Raw genomic sequence first — 16267 nt, forward strand, 5'->3', positions numbered from 1 at the left:
TCGTAACAGATGGCGACACACCCAATTTTGAATGTTTTTGCCAGGAAAGTTACGCAACTCGTTGCTTTTTAAGTCAATCAATGTTAAATATGTCAAATAAATATGATGTAGATTTCGTTGTTTTCTACATTATAACAGATAATAACAATATAAATTGTAATATGTTTAGTTATTACATTCGAATTTTAAACGTGCTGCGATAAATCCTAGTCATTATACTTAATTATGATCCTGTTCACCTGATAAAACTCATTAGAGATAACTGGATCAATTCAAGTAGCATTGTTTATAATTATACTGATTTTAATGATTAATATTGTTATTAAAATAGTTTAACTTTTCACATTTGAGAATACGATATAATATTGAAAAATATAAACTTTTAAAACATTGACATATTTTTAACAGTAAAATCCCTATAAGACAGAAGTATCTCTTGTTTAAAAACGTTTAATAAACATAAATTGTATTGTTTTAAAAGACTATGGACCAAAGCATAAATATTTTAAACGAATGGGGGGAAACTGCTAAACCACAAATCGTGAGTTCGGACCTCGTCAACGTGCTGGTCACGTGGAGTTTTCGGGGTTTTCTTCACGTTGATAATACCTAAATAAGGGTCAATTTCCCATAATGACCACGTGGAGTCTTCCTGGTTTTCATTTTCAGACTCAATTTCTTTGTCTGAAAGTTAGAAATTTTATTTTAAAATTAATAATAAATTGCATTCTGACAGTGAATTTATTCTAAAATGTTGTTGATAACTTAATTAAATATTTAATTAAATTTTTACTTTAATCAGCAAAAAATGTTATCTTTACACGAAAGGTTTCTCTTCTTTCGCGTGATAACTGAATTGCATTCAATTTATTTACATAATGTTTAATATTTCTTCCTCATTTATTAATTCTAATTAAATTATTATAATTAACCGAATAGCGTTAAAATTCTATTGAAAAACTTTTAACAAGTTAATCGTTTAGCAGCTGTAAATAGATAATTAATGAGAAAAATAACTTATTTTTACGAATTTCTTTGACGTTCTCAATCGATTTCTCAATTTTTCTGCTTAATTTCTTTTCTTGTTTATCATTCTTTTTTTAGTTTTCTGCTGAAATATCTTAATAAAGTTTTGAATTTCCTAAAAAATTACAAATTATTTTGTTGATTTGCATGAGTAAATCGCTTAACCAGAGACTTTTTACTATTCGTTTCTTGTGAGAATCGTCACCAAACTCTTGTGGATCTATAAATAATCATAACAAAAGAAACACATTCAACGGGAAGTGAATGCATTTTTGGACTCGGGACACCTTGATACGTCGAGAAATACAAAAACTGAAAGAATTCGGGAATTTTTTTTTTTTCTGTATGTATAGATGTGTGTGCGGTAGGCACGATTTTGTTCATCTTCTTTGGAGCTTAATAACTCCTGTGATTTTCGTCGAAAATTTCTGAAATTTTGCAGTTAGGTTTGTGTATTAGGAGGATTGATGCTATTAAATTTTGGTAGGTAAAAATCAATAGGATGAGGAGATAGAAAGTGTCGTGTGTCATATCACAAGTAGGATCGGATTTTATGAAGATTTTACTGGTTATTTGTATTTATAATTTATTTATAAAACTCATCTCTATCCTAAAAATTAAGCTTTTTGCCATTTTATAATAATTAAAAATATAAAACAATTTTTAAATAAAATATCATAACAGGTAGAGCCAAACGCGATTTTAAATGTCGCCGGGAAAGTTAAGCAACTCGTTGCAGGATTTTTTAAAATATTAATTCACTGTTTTAATTGCTAATGAATGTCGTTTAACTAGAATATTTTACTAATCACATTAATATTTATTTACAATAAACACTGTTAATTTTACACTTTTACAATTTTAAAATAAATAAATCAATGCATTCAAAATATATCTCTGTTTTGATCATTAATGTTTTAGAAGTTGTAGTAGAAAGTAGATTACGTGAATGGTGAAATATTATGGATGGAGAAATTATACCTTTTATATGTTTAGACAGGTGATATCATTCCCAGAATGTGCAAGTGGAGCAGATGTGACGAAGCAGAAAAAATTCTGATTTTTACACTTACATAAAACGATATATCGGCATTTCAATCTTCCAGAAATAAACTCGTCCTGTCTGCTTGCTTGTTTAATTCGAAAGAAGTCTTTTATGTCTTTGTAACTTGGCTAAAAACTAAGTTAAATATATTACAAAATCATCATCAGTTTAATGATACTGAAGGATATTTTAAACAGTTCTAGTTCCTGTTCAATATACATAAGGTTCTATCTTTACGGACTTTATCCTCATCGATTGACCTTTCTGTTTGCCCTAGTGCAAAAGGTTGCAATAATGAGCCAACATAACCATTTTCCAACATGTCATTCGGAAACGATGCGACACTTTACTGTCTAAACGACACGAATATAACATGGATATTTTTATTATTCGATTTTTCTTAATATTTTCTGTTATATTATGAGAAATAATTTGACTTATAATGTATATATAATTAAGGAAAGACAGTGGGAATTTATAGGTGTACAGTTTTATCAAATTGCATCCCAATAAATAATATTATTATGAATACAATTAAATAACTTCTATAAAAATAATAGAATAAACGTCTCATTCGCATAGCATCCTTTCGTTACTTTATCTCTTCAAGAGGATGGAGAAATCATTAGAAATAAGATTAGCATGATATGATAAATGAAAGAATCTTTTCCCCTTATGGCATTGCACTCTAGGGACACGTAATCACCGTTAACAACGGAACATTTCAGTAAATAGTTCCTTCCCACTTAATACATAACGTCACAGAAGTAGGCTGTGACATTGATTTGTGGAGATAGCTTAGAAAACATCTGTATGTCGATCTGTAGAAACTGTTAATTTTACAATAGCTAATAAAATGTATAATTTATCTCTATATCAATATAAAACGTTTACTGTAAGATGGTAGAGTAAGTATTGAATGCTAATTTGTACGACTTATTACAGTGTACTATGTGATAATAGTAAATAAAAATCTACAGACTTATTACAGTGTACTATGTACTAATAGTAAATAAAAATCTATATAAGAAATTATTAATTCTTTACTTTAAAATACATTATAATAATGCAAGCTTTAGTGTAAGATAATAAAAAATATTAATATTTAACATAAAATTCTTTCTATCTGAAATATTATTAGAGAACAGGGCGTATCCCAATGCATCGTTTCTTGACGCAACACGATGTATACGAATGAATAATTTCGTACTTTTTCTCTTCTAAATTTAGTTAAACGTTAGGAAAATCAATTTAAATATTAACAGAATGACGTATTAATTAATCTAAAGTGCAATACTTTAATTAAGAAAAATATTAAGCACGCAATCTTCTATGCTTAAACACGCTCTAAACTTTCGTCACGCATTAAATATATATTAAACAAACTTAATAAATTATTTTAATATGTATAGTAAAACCTGTGTAAGCCGGAATTGCATGATACTGAATATTTCTTTCCGTTTCGAACAGGTTTTTTTTAATATAGAAAATCGCACAGTTTCAAAGAATTTTTCCGTTTAAGCAGGTTCCGTTTTAGACAGGTTTTAGTGTATAAATAAAATAATAAAAATATAATTTAACTTTTTACGAAAAATTAATTTTAAAATATTTATTTTAATTCTTATCAATAACAAATAAAACTTTCATTTAATTTAAAATTATTTATATAGACCCTACTAATAAATGAGTTATAATTTCAAATTAATAGAAGATAAAAAAAAAGAAAAGAATTATCGTATAAATATAGGCAGTTCTCTGAAACATTTTACAGAAAATTTTTCAAAAACACATCGCTGATTCGTCAGAAAAATTTAAAGTAGGCGGAGAATCGTTTACTTTCATTTCCACATTTACATTTACATCTACTAAAGGATTAGAAGGCCTCCACCTAAAGGTATAGCCTTGAAAAAGGAAAGATCGAGAGTTATAGTAGAAGTGAGAAGAGTGTAGAGAATAGAAAGGTAGATAGGAAAGTGTGATTCATTTCCACAACTAATCGTCGTTAAGACAATGAATCTTTGACCAATCCAATTTTACAATGTTTACATACTTCGGGGATACTATAGATTGCCACCTATGGAATTTCGGGTCTTTGGATATATATCTGAACTCAGGAGACCGAGACGAGTTCAACGATACCCTACTTTTGGACCGGAGACGAAAAATAATAAAGTCATCATACTTTTTTCCAGCGATCGCGCGATGATAGGGAGTCGCGTCGCTCTCTCCGCTAAGTCGGTCGTGCGATCGCGATCGGGAGTCGCGTCGCTTGCCGTTAAAATTGTCTTTAGTAGACGTTTCCCCCTTTTTTTTACTTTGTTCAAGAACTACCGTGAATCAATAACTAGTGACGTTTAGCACATGGCGGCCTGCCGACGGCACCCCTCCGGGAGGTCAGTCGGGAGCACGAACGGTGGGAACGGCCGCCATGTTCGCTGCCATGAGTAACATCAACCGAAATGGCGATCGCGCGATGATCGGAAGTCGCGTCGCTCTCTCCGATCTCGTATCGCGTGTTTAACCCTCCTGGAGATGACCGTAGTCCGACGTCACGGTTTGCAGACTTTACCGCAAGATGGCAGTACTAGCAACTATGGTGCCGTCTTCGTGAGAGCATTAAAAAAGTACGATAACTTAAAAGGTATGATAACTTTTTTATTTTTCATCTCCGGTCCAAAAATAGGGTACCGTTGAACTCGTCTCGGTCCCCTGAGTTCAAATATGTAATCAAAGTCCTGAAATTCCATAGGTGGTAATCTATAGTACACCCCATACTTCTTATACCATATTTTACAAAGAACTACTTATATTTATAGCAAATTTTTAAATTAATTTCTCCTTATTTGTCGTGTTGAAACCTTAATTTGTTTTTTTTTTCTTTTTTTTGCTAAATATATTCAAATAATATAAACTTTTACAAATCACTCATTAAATGTTAATATTAATATTACAATCGAGTTACGATTCCAATTTACACTTGTTTTACTGTATATATTTTTAAACTGTTCTTAACAAAAACAAATTAATTATTAAGAATAGGATTATTTAAATGAGAATTAGAATCGATAAAGCGTGTATCCCTTACTCGATATTTGCTATGTTTAATTAATAAACTGTAACAATTTCTCCAAATTCAGTAATTAATAATTTATAATACTAGCAATTATACCATATAAATCGGAGTACTTGCGATTGCTGAACCGAAGCATGTCTAAATATTCACTAAAGTATATTCAATTGCGTGTATCTTACTTTCTATAGATTACTTTAATGGTATAAGGTGGCTTCGTTATCAAATTTAATAAATCGAAATTAAAAATGTGTATATATATATATGTGTGTGTATTATTTATTTATTGATAGCAAAATTGGAGTATAAACTATTAAACTCGATAGCTTAAGCTTGGTGAGTAAGAGAACTTGAACGTTATTATAAGTACTATTTGCTATACTCGATTTCATTGTAGTGAATACATTAATAATTAGTGCATTTTCTAAATTCCCTACTTAATAATTAATATAAAACATAAGGCAGTGAATAAATCAATATAATGAAGTATCTACTTAGAGTAGTCTAGCAATGATATTGCTAAATTGTGAGAGTATAGAAAGATGCAGTTTAAGAAGTAAATTGGGAAATATTCATTAAACGATAACTAAAGTCAATAAATTTTTCCTTAATCTTACAAAAAGTTCTATATTAGGAGCCGTTCATTAATCGCGTGTACAGTTTTTGAGCGACTTTTGACTACCTCCCTTCTTGTTGTGTACATCATTCTACACAACAGGAGGGGGTACCTCTCTACTATCATACAGTACATGATTGTATGATGTACTGAGCTTTTGGAATACCCTCTCCTCTTTAATTACGTTTACAGTATAGTACAATAGTTCGTGGACCACCTGATATTAAAGAAATGACTAAAAAATTCTGCAAATATTTTCAAATTGTAGCCCAATAAGTAGGTTTATAAGAACAGATTTGTATGCCACTCATAACAATAAAAAGTCTACGTAGACGATGCCTCAACCCCCTTCCTTCCCATCTTGTACAATAATGTACTGTACTGCACTGTACAATATTTATAATATATATGAAAGTCCAACTATGTATGCATGTATTGTGCAGTACGTTTGTTTGTTAGGTAAAGGGATTTATACTGTTTAACGTATCCGCACCAAATTTGACATGAGTATTCTTCAGTACCCTAGAAAAATACTCTCCTTCAACAACCCCTAAAGCCCACCCCTCTTAACGATATATCTCGATTAGCTAACTTTTGGGCCACCCTATATGTTAAAACTTTTATATAATATATTTTTTGATGAGGCCTTAAAAATATTTTCCTTACTTTTTATTTTTTTAACTTCTGATCTGCTCCAGTATGTTGTATATTTATATATTTTTAAATATATTATTCAATAGTGACTATATTAAATCTAGAAACTCGTGATAAAGGGTGGCAACGTTTCTGCTGGACTTTTCTGGCATTCTTTATTTGTTTTCATCCCTTATAATTGCCACCATTGCCTTTAAGCCTTCAGAATAGTTCGGGAGATATTAAGGGGCTGGGGCCATATCACTCGAACCGATAATCTGATTTACCTGAAAATTTCTATGAACGTTTCTCTCTAATAAAAGAACCTTCCTACAAAATTTCAGAAATTTTCGACAAAAGGTAAATGAATTATTAAGCTTCAAAATGAGTGAACAAAATCGTGCATCTACACACTAACATCCATACATACAGAAAAAGATCCAGAACTTTTCTTGCATTTCTTATCTTCTCAATGTCCTCGAGTCCAAAAAATGCAAAAAATATCGCTTCTCTTCTACCTAATCGACTTATTTTCTTTCCAAAGATTCAGAAATTTAAAACTTACAAAATACAAATGAGAAAATTAAATTAGATACTCGTAACTAATGGTTAAATTAAAGGACATAATTAATAATTATTCCTAAGAGCAATGCCAATAATTAAATTTACATATCAGTTGACAAATTAACTAATTTTTGCAATGAAATATCTCGCGGCAATCCCTTATTTAAGCTTAACAGCATAAGACAATAGAAGATAGATATACTGCAAGAGAAATTTTCCGTTTTCACAAGAGAGATTATATTACATGTTTGTTTCAACCGTCCTTTAAATTAATGTAAATTGTTAAAATAGGATATATATATATATATATATAATATACTTCATTATCTCGATAATTAGATAAACTTTATTCTTAATAAGCAACTTTGAAACTTAAGAACTTGATGTATTTATAACGGTTACTGATACAGATGTCCCTACACATCTCTAGCAATTTACAAACAATAGATTTAACACAAAACTGATACTGTTATTACCTAATTACATGACTTTTAAGCTCCCAAACTCAAACTTGTGTATGGACCGTCGAACTACCAGAAACAATGTTTCTCATTGTTTCTGGTAGTTCAGTTTAGTGCTACACTCGATTTAGTGTCAACAGAAGTGACAAATGGCGGCTCTAAATCGAAGTTTGCGTATTTGTCATAAAAATGAGCTGTTCTAAATACATTTTATTATTTTTTTCTCTGAACCTCTGATAATTCCCTCAGATAAATCTTAACAAGCTTATCTCAATTGTTATACATACAGGTGTAATAAGTCTGTGCAATCAGCTACATCAGAAAGCATTAACCAAGACAAGAAGCGAAAATATTTACATTTGAAGGGGATTATTGGCTTATCATAGAAAATAAATTCTTATTGTATTCTTATTGCTCTTTCATAATATTCAATCACTTAAGAAGCTCTTAAGCATACATAAAAGCCTCAGGAAGAATTTGAATATCACTTGAATGTGTCCCGTGTGACCCACGAGGTGAAGACATTGAGAAATTGTAATGGACAAATGTGAAACTTGAATAGTTTTCCAATGTTCTAATGTACAACATTCCCAGGTAATAATTAACATAATTACGATAATTTAAAATGATAAAATTCTTTTTGGAAAAGCCTATATGTATTGTCCAGGTATGACTCTATCTCACATATATATATTAAATATATATAGTGTAGGTGGATCTGTAAGTAAATAAAAAGAATATGTCTATTTGTTATCTTTTCTTGTGTATTATCTCAATTCGAACTCGAAAAAATACATACTTTATGAGAATTCTCAGCAAATTCAAATCTTTCTTTAACTTTGTCGGAATTTCTCTTCAAAAGAAACGTGTTATATCAATAGAGGGATGCTTTACATTTAATGTCAAGTGAAATAAAAATTTGATTTACTTACTTTATTCACTCAAAAGTTATTTGTGTAACAGCAAGTAAATAAAGAAAAAATTGGTTTAAATTATTGAATTCTGTAAAACATATATTTTTCCTTTGTTTAACTTGAATATTTTATATCCAAGGTAACTTCAAGATTTATAATCTTGACATCTAGACATGTTCTTACATTATTTTTATTTCTTGATAAATAATATAAAGTGATATATCTTTACTAATTCTACTTTTAACAGCTGTGATAATTATAATGTGTTGATAGTCCACCAGTAGTCGAGTGGATAAAACCTTGCAAAATTGGTTGCGAAGTTTCCCGGGTTTCTTTATCTGTCCAACACCTAAATAAAGAACAATTTCCCATAAAAATTCTTCTGGGGGGTCCTCGTTTATTTGCCATATCTCATCAAACCAAACAAAATACTAAAAATTCTAGATTTATAGCAACCTCACGACCAATACACACGATTTGTTTGGGTATAAAGGGTACAACTCTATCCGTTTTAGCATGGTCTTTCTAACATCCCTTAGGGGAGAGCGGGACAGGTTGTAACACGGGGTAAGTAGTAACATAATCAAATTTTCCTGGATAAAAGATCTGGCAACCATGCATAATACTTGTGTTTCTTAAGGTTGTTGTCAACATCGGTATCATTGTGATAGCGATGCGTCATGAGTCTGTACTGTGGTTATGTACAAAGATTTTAATTAATCTTTTCATTAGGTAAGTAAATATTATCCCAGTACTTTGTTTTTATCAGTTTCCATTAGAAACCGTTTCAATTTTCACGTCAATATTGGTTTATTATAGTGCGAAGGCATGTAAAGTATTTAACGTTTACTTTCTAATTTGCAAAGATAAACAAGAATATTCAAGTTTGGGGTAAATTGCAACGTGTTACTTCTTACCCCACTCTAAAAGGCGATGAAACATTTATGATATTTACAGAAATATTATTCACTTTTAGAATGAGAACGTATAAGAAAAAACAGAGAGGTTCTACTACTTTTGTTACTCCCTGGCTTGTTCTCTACAGGGAAGTTTTGGAGATGTATCTAGTGTACTAGAGCCCCTTACTTACCAATCTATCATCGAGTGGCGCTTCCACTTCCCAGGATGAGGATCTAGGAGTTGGATTTTGGGAAATGGTGCTTATGGTATTGTTTACAGTGATGACGTGTGATATGTAAACGAGTGGATACGACGAAGAAATCAGATAATGGATCAGTTGCGAAGAAACCGTTGAATCTTCTATTGATGAAATTCTTGCTGATTGATGCACTACATGATACATAATTTGTGATATATTTACTGCTAAATAGTTATCGAACCTGTATCAATAAATGTCATATCAACAACATAACTGTATCGATAGACGTGGATTTGAGTTCCGAGTTCAATATCAGATGAAGGCGTACACCCGTGCATTCAACTATTGTACCAAATTATACCAATCGAAACATCACAACCCTACGAAGTTCTTAATGATATATTTCGAAATAATCGTAATATAAAGTAATTACGATACACGAAGCCATTGTCTTCGATAAGTATTATTTCTTTAATAATAGGTATGAAAAAATTGTTGAAATAATAGTTTAATTATTAAATTTTTAAGAGGTTTTAGACACGAGTATCAATTTGTATCGGTTCTCGAGCATATTACCTCGAAACCTCAATCTTTTACCATTATTGGCATTAAATCGAGTGTGGCACTAAAATAAAGTATCTCAAACGATAACAATTGTATTTAGTAATGAGGACAATGCAAGATTTGGTGACAACAATGTTGTTTCCAATGCAAAATCGTACATTTATTAATTCGCAATACTAGAAGATGCTCTGTAGTTGATAATAATAGTGTGAAACCGGGTATTTCTTTATTAACAATCTTAGTGTTTGCTGCGTAAGTGTTTTAGGCATGAATTTGGTTTGGTTTCGTTCTTATTTATTAATAATAATAAGCTTCTTAATTGTTAATGGCTGGTATCGAGCCAAATCCTGGTCCTATGTCTCGTTCACCACCCGTTAACGAAATGCAATAATGTGAATAAAATGTCGGAAATTTCGATACAACGTTTCAGGCACGATCCAAATCAAGCTCAAACAGTGGAGAGAAAACGTATTTAATGAAGAAACTGTAAAGGAAAATTCCTTTTGGTTATATTTTGGAACCTTAAAGAATTAAACTCTACAAAAAAACTAATTAAAAAAACTTCTTAAATAACGTAAAATAAAATTTTATTCTCTCATTGTATGTGAAATAAACGTTGATATGGATATTTTAAACAATTTAGAGGGATCTCCTTAATTCAAATTTCTCTAGGCCCTATGAATCTATAACGTGCCACTGTGTAAACTCCAAATACACTGTAAGTAGTGTTATAAGTACAAGACAAAAATGCATGCAAAATAACTTCCAAACGAGTAATTATTTATGATGATATTGTCACAATGCACTCAATTTTAGTAGTGTCTTGCTCCTGTACATCATTCTTCTCCTGTTAACAATTGAATAATGCCGGTCGTCTGTCTAACTCCGTTCAAGAGAAAATTTTAAATTGAAATAACATGACTTCCAGTATAAATCAGAAGTTCATATATAGTTAATCAGGGTTTCTTTCCTTTACTCTTTCCAATATCTGGTCTCGGATTTAAGCTGTATAATTCCGTTCTTCAGTTTAAGGAAGGACAGACAGACAGAAAACGGATGCCAGTGAGAAGTTATAGGTCTACAGTTTTTGAAAATTAACTCACCTCCCAACAACGGCCAGTATTTATGGTTCCTGTCAGTGGCCGTCGTTCGGAGGTTCGAATTTATGTACATAAAATTCAAAAATTCAACCAAATATAGTCAACATATTCATTTTATATTCATATATTCACACATTTTAAACGCATTTATGCATTTATGCGCTTGTTTTTTCGTTCGAAGTGTCGAGAATTGTGACTTTAATCGTTTTCCACGTTATTTTATCAAAGAAATGAATCAAAATGCAACTCCGAATGTCTTGAAAAACATTATCCAAATTCCTGCATACATCTACATGCAAATAAGGAGATTTTCTACCTCTCCAGTTTTTTGCTGTTTAGTATAATGTATATATTTAAATAAAGAAAAAAATTATTATATATACAGTAATATATTTAAGCATATTATTAGCTTAGAAATTAACTTATTATATTAAAAAATCGCGCGACACTAAAACATTCTAATCTGTTGGGGATCGCGAGCTACCAATTGAGAAGTAAATTGAAAACAGCTTTAAAATTTTACTTAATAAATATTGTAAGAACTTCATAAACTTGAATATTTATACAATTTAATTAACATAACATAATATGAAATCAGAAAATATTAAATAAATTTAGCTGCGATATGGATAATAATTTATTTTTTATTTATAATTATTTCATAAAAATTTAAGCATCCTCAACGTTTTATTACGAAGTTTAAGCTTAAATTATTAAAAAAATATTGATTATTCTCGAATTTATTTTAATAATAAGTAAAACGCTATTGATTTTTAAGAATTTTATGATATATTTAATTATATTATCTTGAAAATAAATTCGTTTTAAGAGCTTTATTATGTAAACATTGAACACGAAGCACGTTCCACTATTCCATTCATTTTATTAAATAAATAGTCATAAAAATATTTTTAAGTTCTTAAAAAGGATGTTTTAATAATTTATCAGACAAGATTTTTTTTTTTATAATTTATTATTGAATAGAAAATATTATTTAAAATTCATTTAAGAATTGAGTACTTTTTTCAGAAATTGGATTATAAAATAGGATTAACATTATAAAAGATGGAGAAATTATATAAAAAGATCTTACAATTGAATTATATCACGATAAGAAGAAATAACCTCCAGTGGCCGTTGTTCGGAGGTTATTTTCGGTGGCGCGTGGGGCCCAGGAAATTTGAATTAGGGGCCCCCTGTCGGTGGGGGCCCCAGGAAATTACTCTTTTTGCCTATAGGTTAAGGGCCAGTGGTTATTTTGTATTCATTTTTGTTCACAACATTGAAAAATGTTCGTAAATAAACGGCCGTATATCTTCAAAAGAAAACAGCATAAAATATTGATTAAAATATATTCTGATTAAATATAATTTTCTAACATAATTATTTTCAATTATATATAAAAAAAGTTCATATAAGATATAAATAAACAAAGCAAAAATAAAAGATAATTTTTAAAGAATTATATAAATAAAAGAAAAATGTAGATGCGAAAGGATGCTACACGTGCAGCGCGAGCTGATGCGGAGGATGAGAAATGATCCAATTAGAAGAGAACAAGACAATTCTTTTAATTCAAGCGGTATTCATGAATTCATATAACTTTTTTTATCTCCAATAATTCTTTATTTTTAATATAAAATATATATTTTTTTACATAAAAAATAACTTGGAAATAAATGACTTTTACAAACCACACTATCAGGATGGGTATGTAATGGTATCAAAGAAAAAAAAATGATATATGTTCGTCCATTAACAAGTGACGTATGACATTTTTGCAGTTCTACTATCAAAGAGATGATTTTTGGAGACATTTTTCGCACTTTAAACCATTTACTATCGTTGTATTCTGTCATCAACAGGCAACATTTGACTTCCTTCACATCAATTAATCTTTCCTACGCTAACTTATGCGAAAAAAATAATAATTTTTTATATACTATAATAAGCATAAATCACGAATTTTTTTCTACAGAAAGAAATAATAATAAACACGTTACTTTTTCTGCATATTTTTTCGAAGATTACTGTCGAATTCCTTGAATCGTATTCATATCAGCTATTATTTTTCTTCGAGATTTAAAAATAAAGCCTTAAAGTATAGGGGGGGAAAGGGTACAAAATTAATACTAAATTAACTTTAAAAATATAATCACATCGATTAAATTATGTGTTAATTAATATAGTGAACCCCGATATAAAGTAAACTTTCGATACGGCGGTGCTTGATATATTTATGTACACAGAAAACTTGATATAGTGAATAATTTAGCTAAGTCCTTTGAGAATTCACTGCATCGAGAGTCCATTATATTTATTAATTTAAGCTAGTTCTGTATAAAAATCGTTTAAAATAATATATTTCAAAAGACTTTAAACATGCTAAATTCTTAATTATTCTTTGTATAAATTTAGGAATTTAAATAATCGATTAAAAGGCGCGTTAAATATATTCATTTGTTACTGTAAAAGCATAATTTATTACTGTAGAGGCACGCTGTTTGAAGAAGTCGACGTCTGTTTTGTCATGAATTTTAATTTTTTATTATACCTTATGGGCACAAAATATACTTTCTGAGCATTTAAAACAGTTTTCTAAGATCAAATACTCAATAAAATATATCAAAATCACATTAAAATTAATTTATTTTGTTTAATAAAGCAGTATAATGTTTCCTTATTATAAAAATCCAACAACGAGTTGCGTAACTTTCCAGACAAAGGAAGTTGAAATTGTATGTGGCGCCATCTGTTATGAGATATTTTTAAAACTTTTTACATTATTAATTATCATAAAATGGCAAAAAAAAAGCTTAATTTTGAGGGTAGAGGTGAGTTTTTTTATTATAAAAAAATTTAAATGTTAACGAGTAAAATCTTCATTAAGTCCGACCCCACTGGAGATACGTCACACGATTTCCTCTATCTCTCCACCCAATTGAACTTCAACCACCAAAATTTAATATGGTCAATGCCCCTAATATACAAACTTTCCTGCAAAATTTCAGATATTTTCGAGAAAAGGCACGGGAGTTATTAAGCTTCAAAGTGGTGAACAAAATCGTGCCTCTCCCCCCCACACACACACACTAACATCTATACATACAGGAAAAATACCCTCAAATATTATGCATTTCTGGACGTTTCTGGACTCGAGGTCCCCTGAGTCCAAAAAATATGGAGGGGTAGAGGTTGATTTTTTCACCTATCACCATACTTTCCCTGTTATACGTAACAGCAGTATGAAAATTGAAAATAAAATGTATTATCGCCATAAGTTTAATTAAGATCTTCAAAATGGAATTATGAGCCATTCAATACTAAACAAGGAATGTAAACTATATTTTTAAATCATTTTTAAGGTGATCTTCTCATAGGAAAGGATGCTTTAAGTAAGTTCAAGGAGGACTTCCTGTGATAGAAGGCGAGATAAATCTACACAATTCATTGTTATTTTTTTATTTTTTTTCCACCGACTTTAGTTGTTTTCGAATTGGATTTTTCTCTTTTTTTTTAGCGTTTTCTCCACCCCCCTTCAGCATTAACCGTAAAGTATTTTGGCAGCCTCTAACAATTGCATTACATTCTTGGCATTCATTGATACGGAAGATTCGAGATGGAGGGGGGGGAAATTGGATAAATTCCAAAAATATCTAATATTATTTTTACTTTACATAAAAAAAAAGTCTTTATTTAAAATTCTACATACATTTTAAGAGCTTGTTTATAACTTAATTTATAAATAACTTAATTTTCTAGCGTGTATCTTTGAATTAAAAACGGAATAAAAAATAAAAATATGAAAAAAAAATCGATGCAGTAAGTAGAATTTAAGTAGAAATTTAATATATAAATTTCTACTTAAATTTCCTTTAAATATAAATAAAACATAAGTTTTTATAAGTTAAATTTATATCGTATTTTGTTTTCAAAATACACAGTGGTCAAAAAGTCAGTTAACTGTGTTAATTAACTTTTTTCATATCTTGGTTAATTGACTTTTCGGCCACATTGTTGTTGTTGTTTTTTGTTTAAGAGAATGGATTTTTATACTTACCTGTAAATTGTTCATTTACAGAGAAAAATGAAGGTAAAATAATATATTTATATTCTTGTAAATGTATATTTTCATTTACGACAATAAAAAAAACGTCGTAAATGAAAATTACGACAATACGCATTTATCTAATATTTAAGGGTAAAAATAAAATAAGTAAATAAGTAAATTTTACTGTGTAATTTATAGAATAAATTTATAATTAAATATTTACACAGTAAAACGTATCAACAACTGCTACTGACGGCCGTTGTTGGGAGGTTTTCGTTGTTTGGAGGTTATTTTGTACACATTTCGAGCAGAAAAGTTCCTAAAATAAATGTCCGCCGTTTACAGGTGGATGCTGTTGGAAACTGTAATTATATTATATAGTATTGTATAGTATATACGATGATAATTTCATATAAAATAACCCGTTTACCTTATATAGGTTGAGAGTTTTTATATTTATTTACTTAATTTTTTTTAATTTTATATTTATAAAATAATAACAAACAAAACATAAATAAATGTTTATTTTTAATATAAATTCCCATTTAAAATAGTGTTTTCGATTGATTTTTATTGATTTTTTCCGATAATATTAAACATTTTTTTTTAATATTAAAATGCTTAAAATTAATATATTTGAAATTCACTTTGTTCTAAATGAATATCCAAGATGAATAATTTTTTTTAAAAAAATCATATTTTTATAATTTTCAATATAAACTTGAATAAAATTAATTTTTAAAATAAGTTTCCTTCGCATCAAAGCTTAATATTATTATGAATTTTAATGCGAACAGACAACCGACAGGCATTAAAATCGGTTCGATTTCTGCTAATTCTTGCCTTTTTTTCTTGTATATCCCGTATTAATTTCTTATAATAATCTATTTTAAATCATTTTAAATCGATAAAATAATGGAAAAATATTAAAAATTCGACAGACAGGCTACTCCATCTCGGTATTAAGAATGCAACTATGTACTTGTAACAAAATTAAATAATTTTATAAATTTAATATTAAAAAAAATAATAATATAATTATTTATAATATTCCAATAAAAATCTTAATTTTTTTTTTTTTTTTTTTAAATAAATTCAAATTTAAATCCGATACAAACCAACCA

This window comes from Centruroides vittatus, unplaced genomic scaffold (genome assembly GCF_030686945.1).
Source record: "Centruroides vittatus isolate TY-2023 unplaced genomic scaffold, ASM3068694v2 contig_799, whole genome shotgun sequence".
Lineage (NCBI taxonomy): Eukaryota > Metazoa > Arthropoda > Arachnida > Scorpiones > Buthidae > Centruroides > Centruroides vittatus.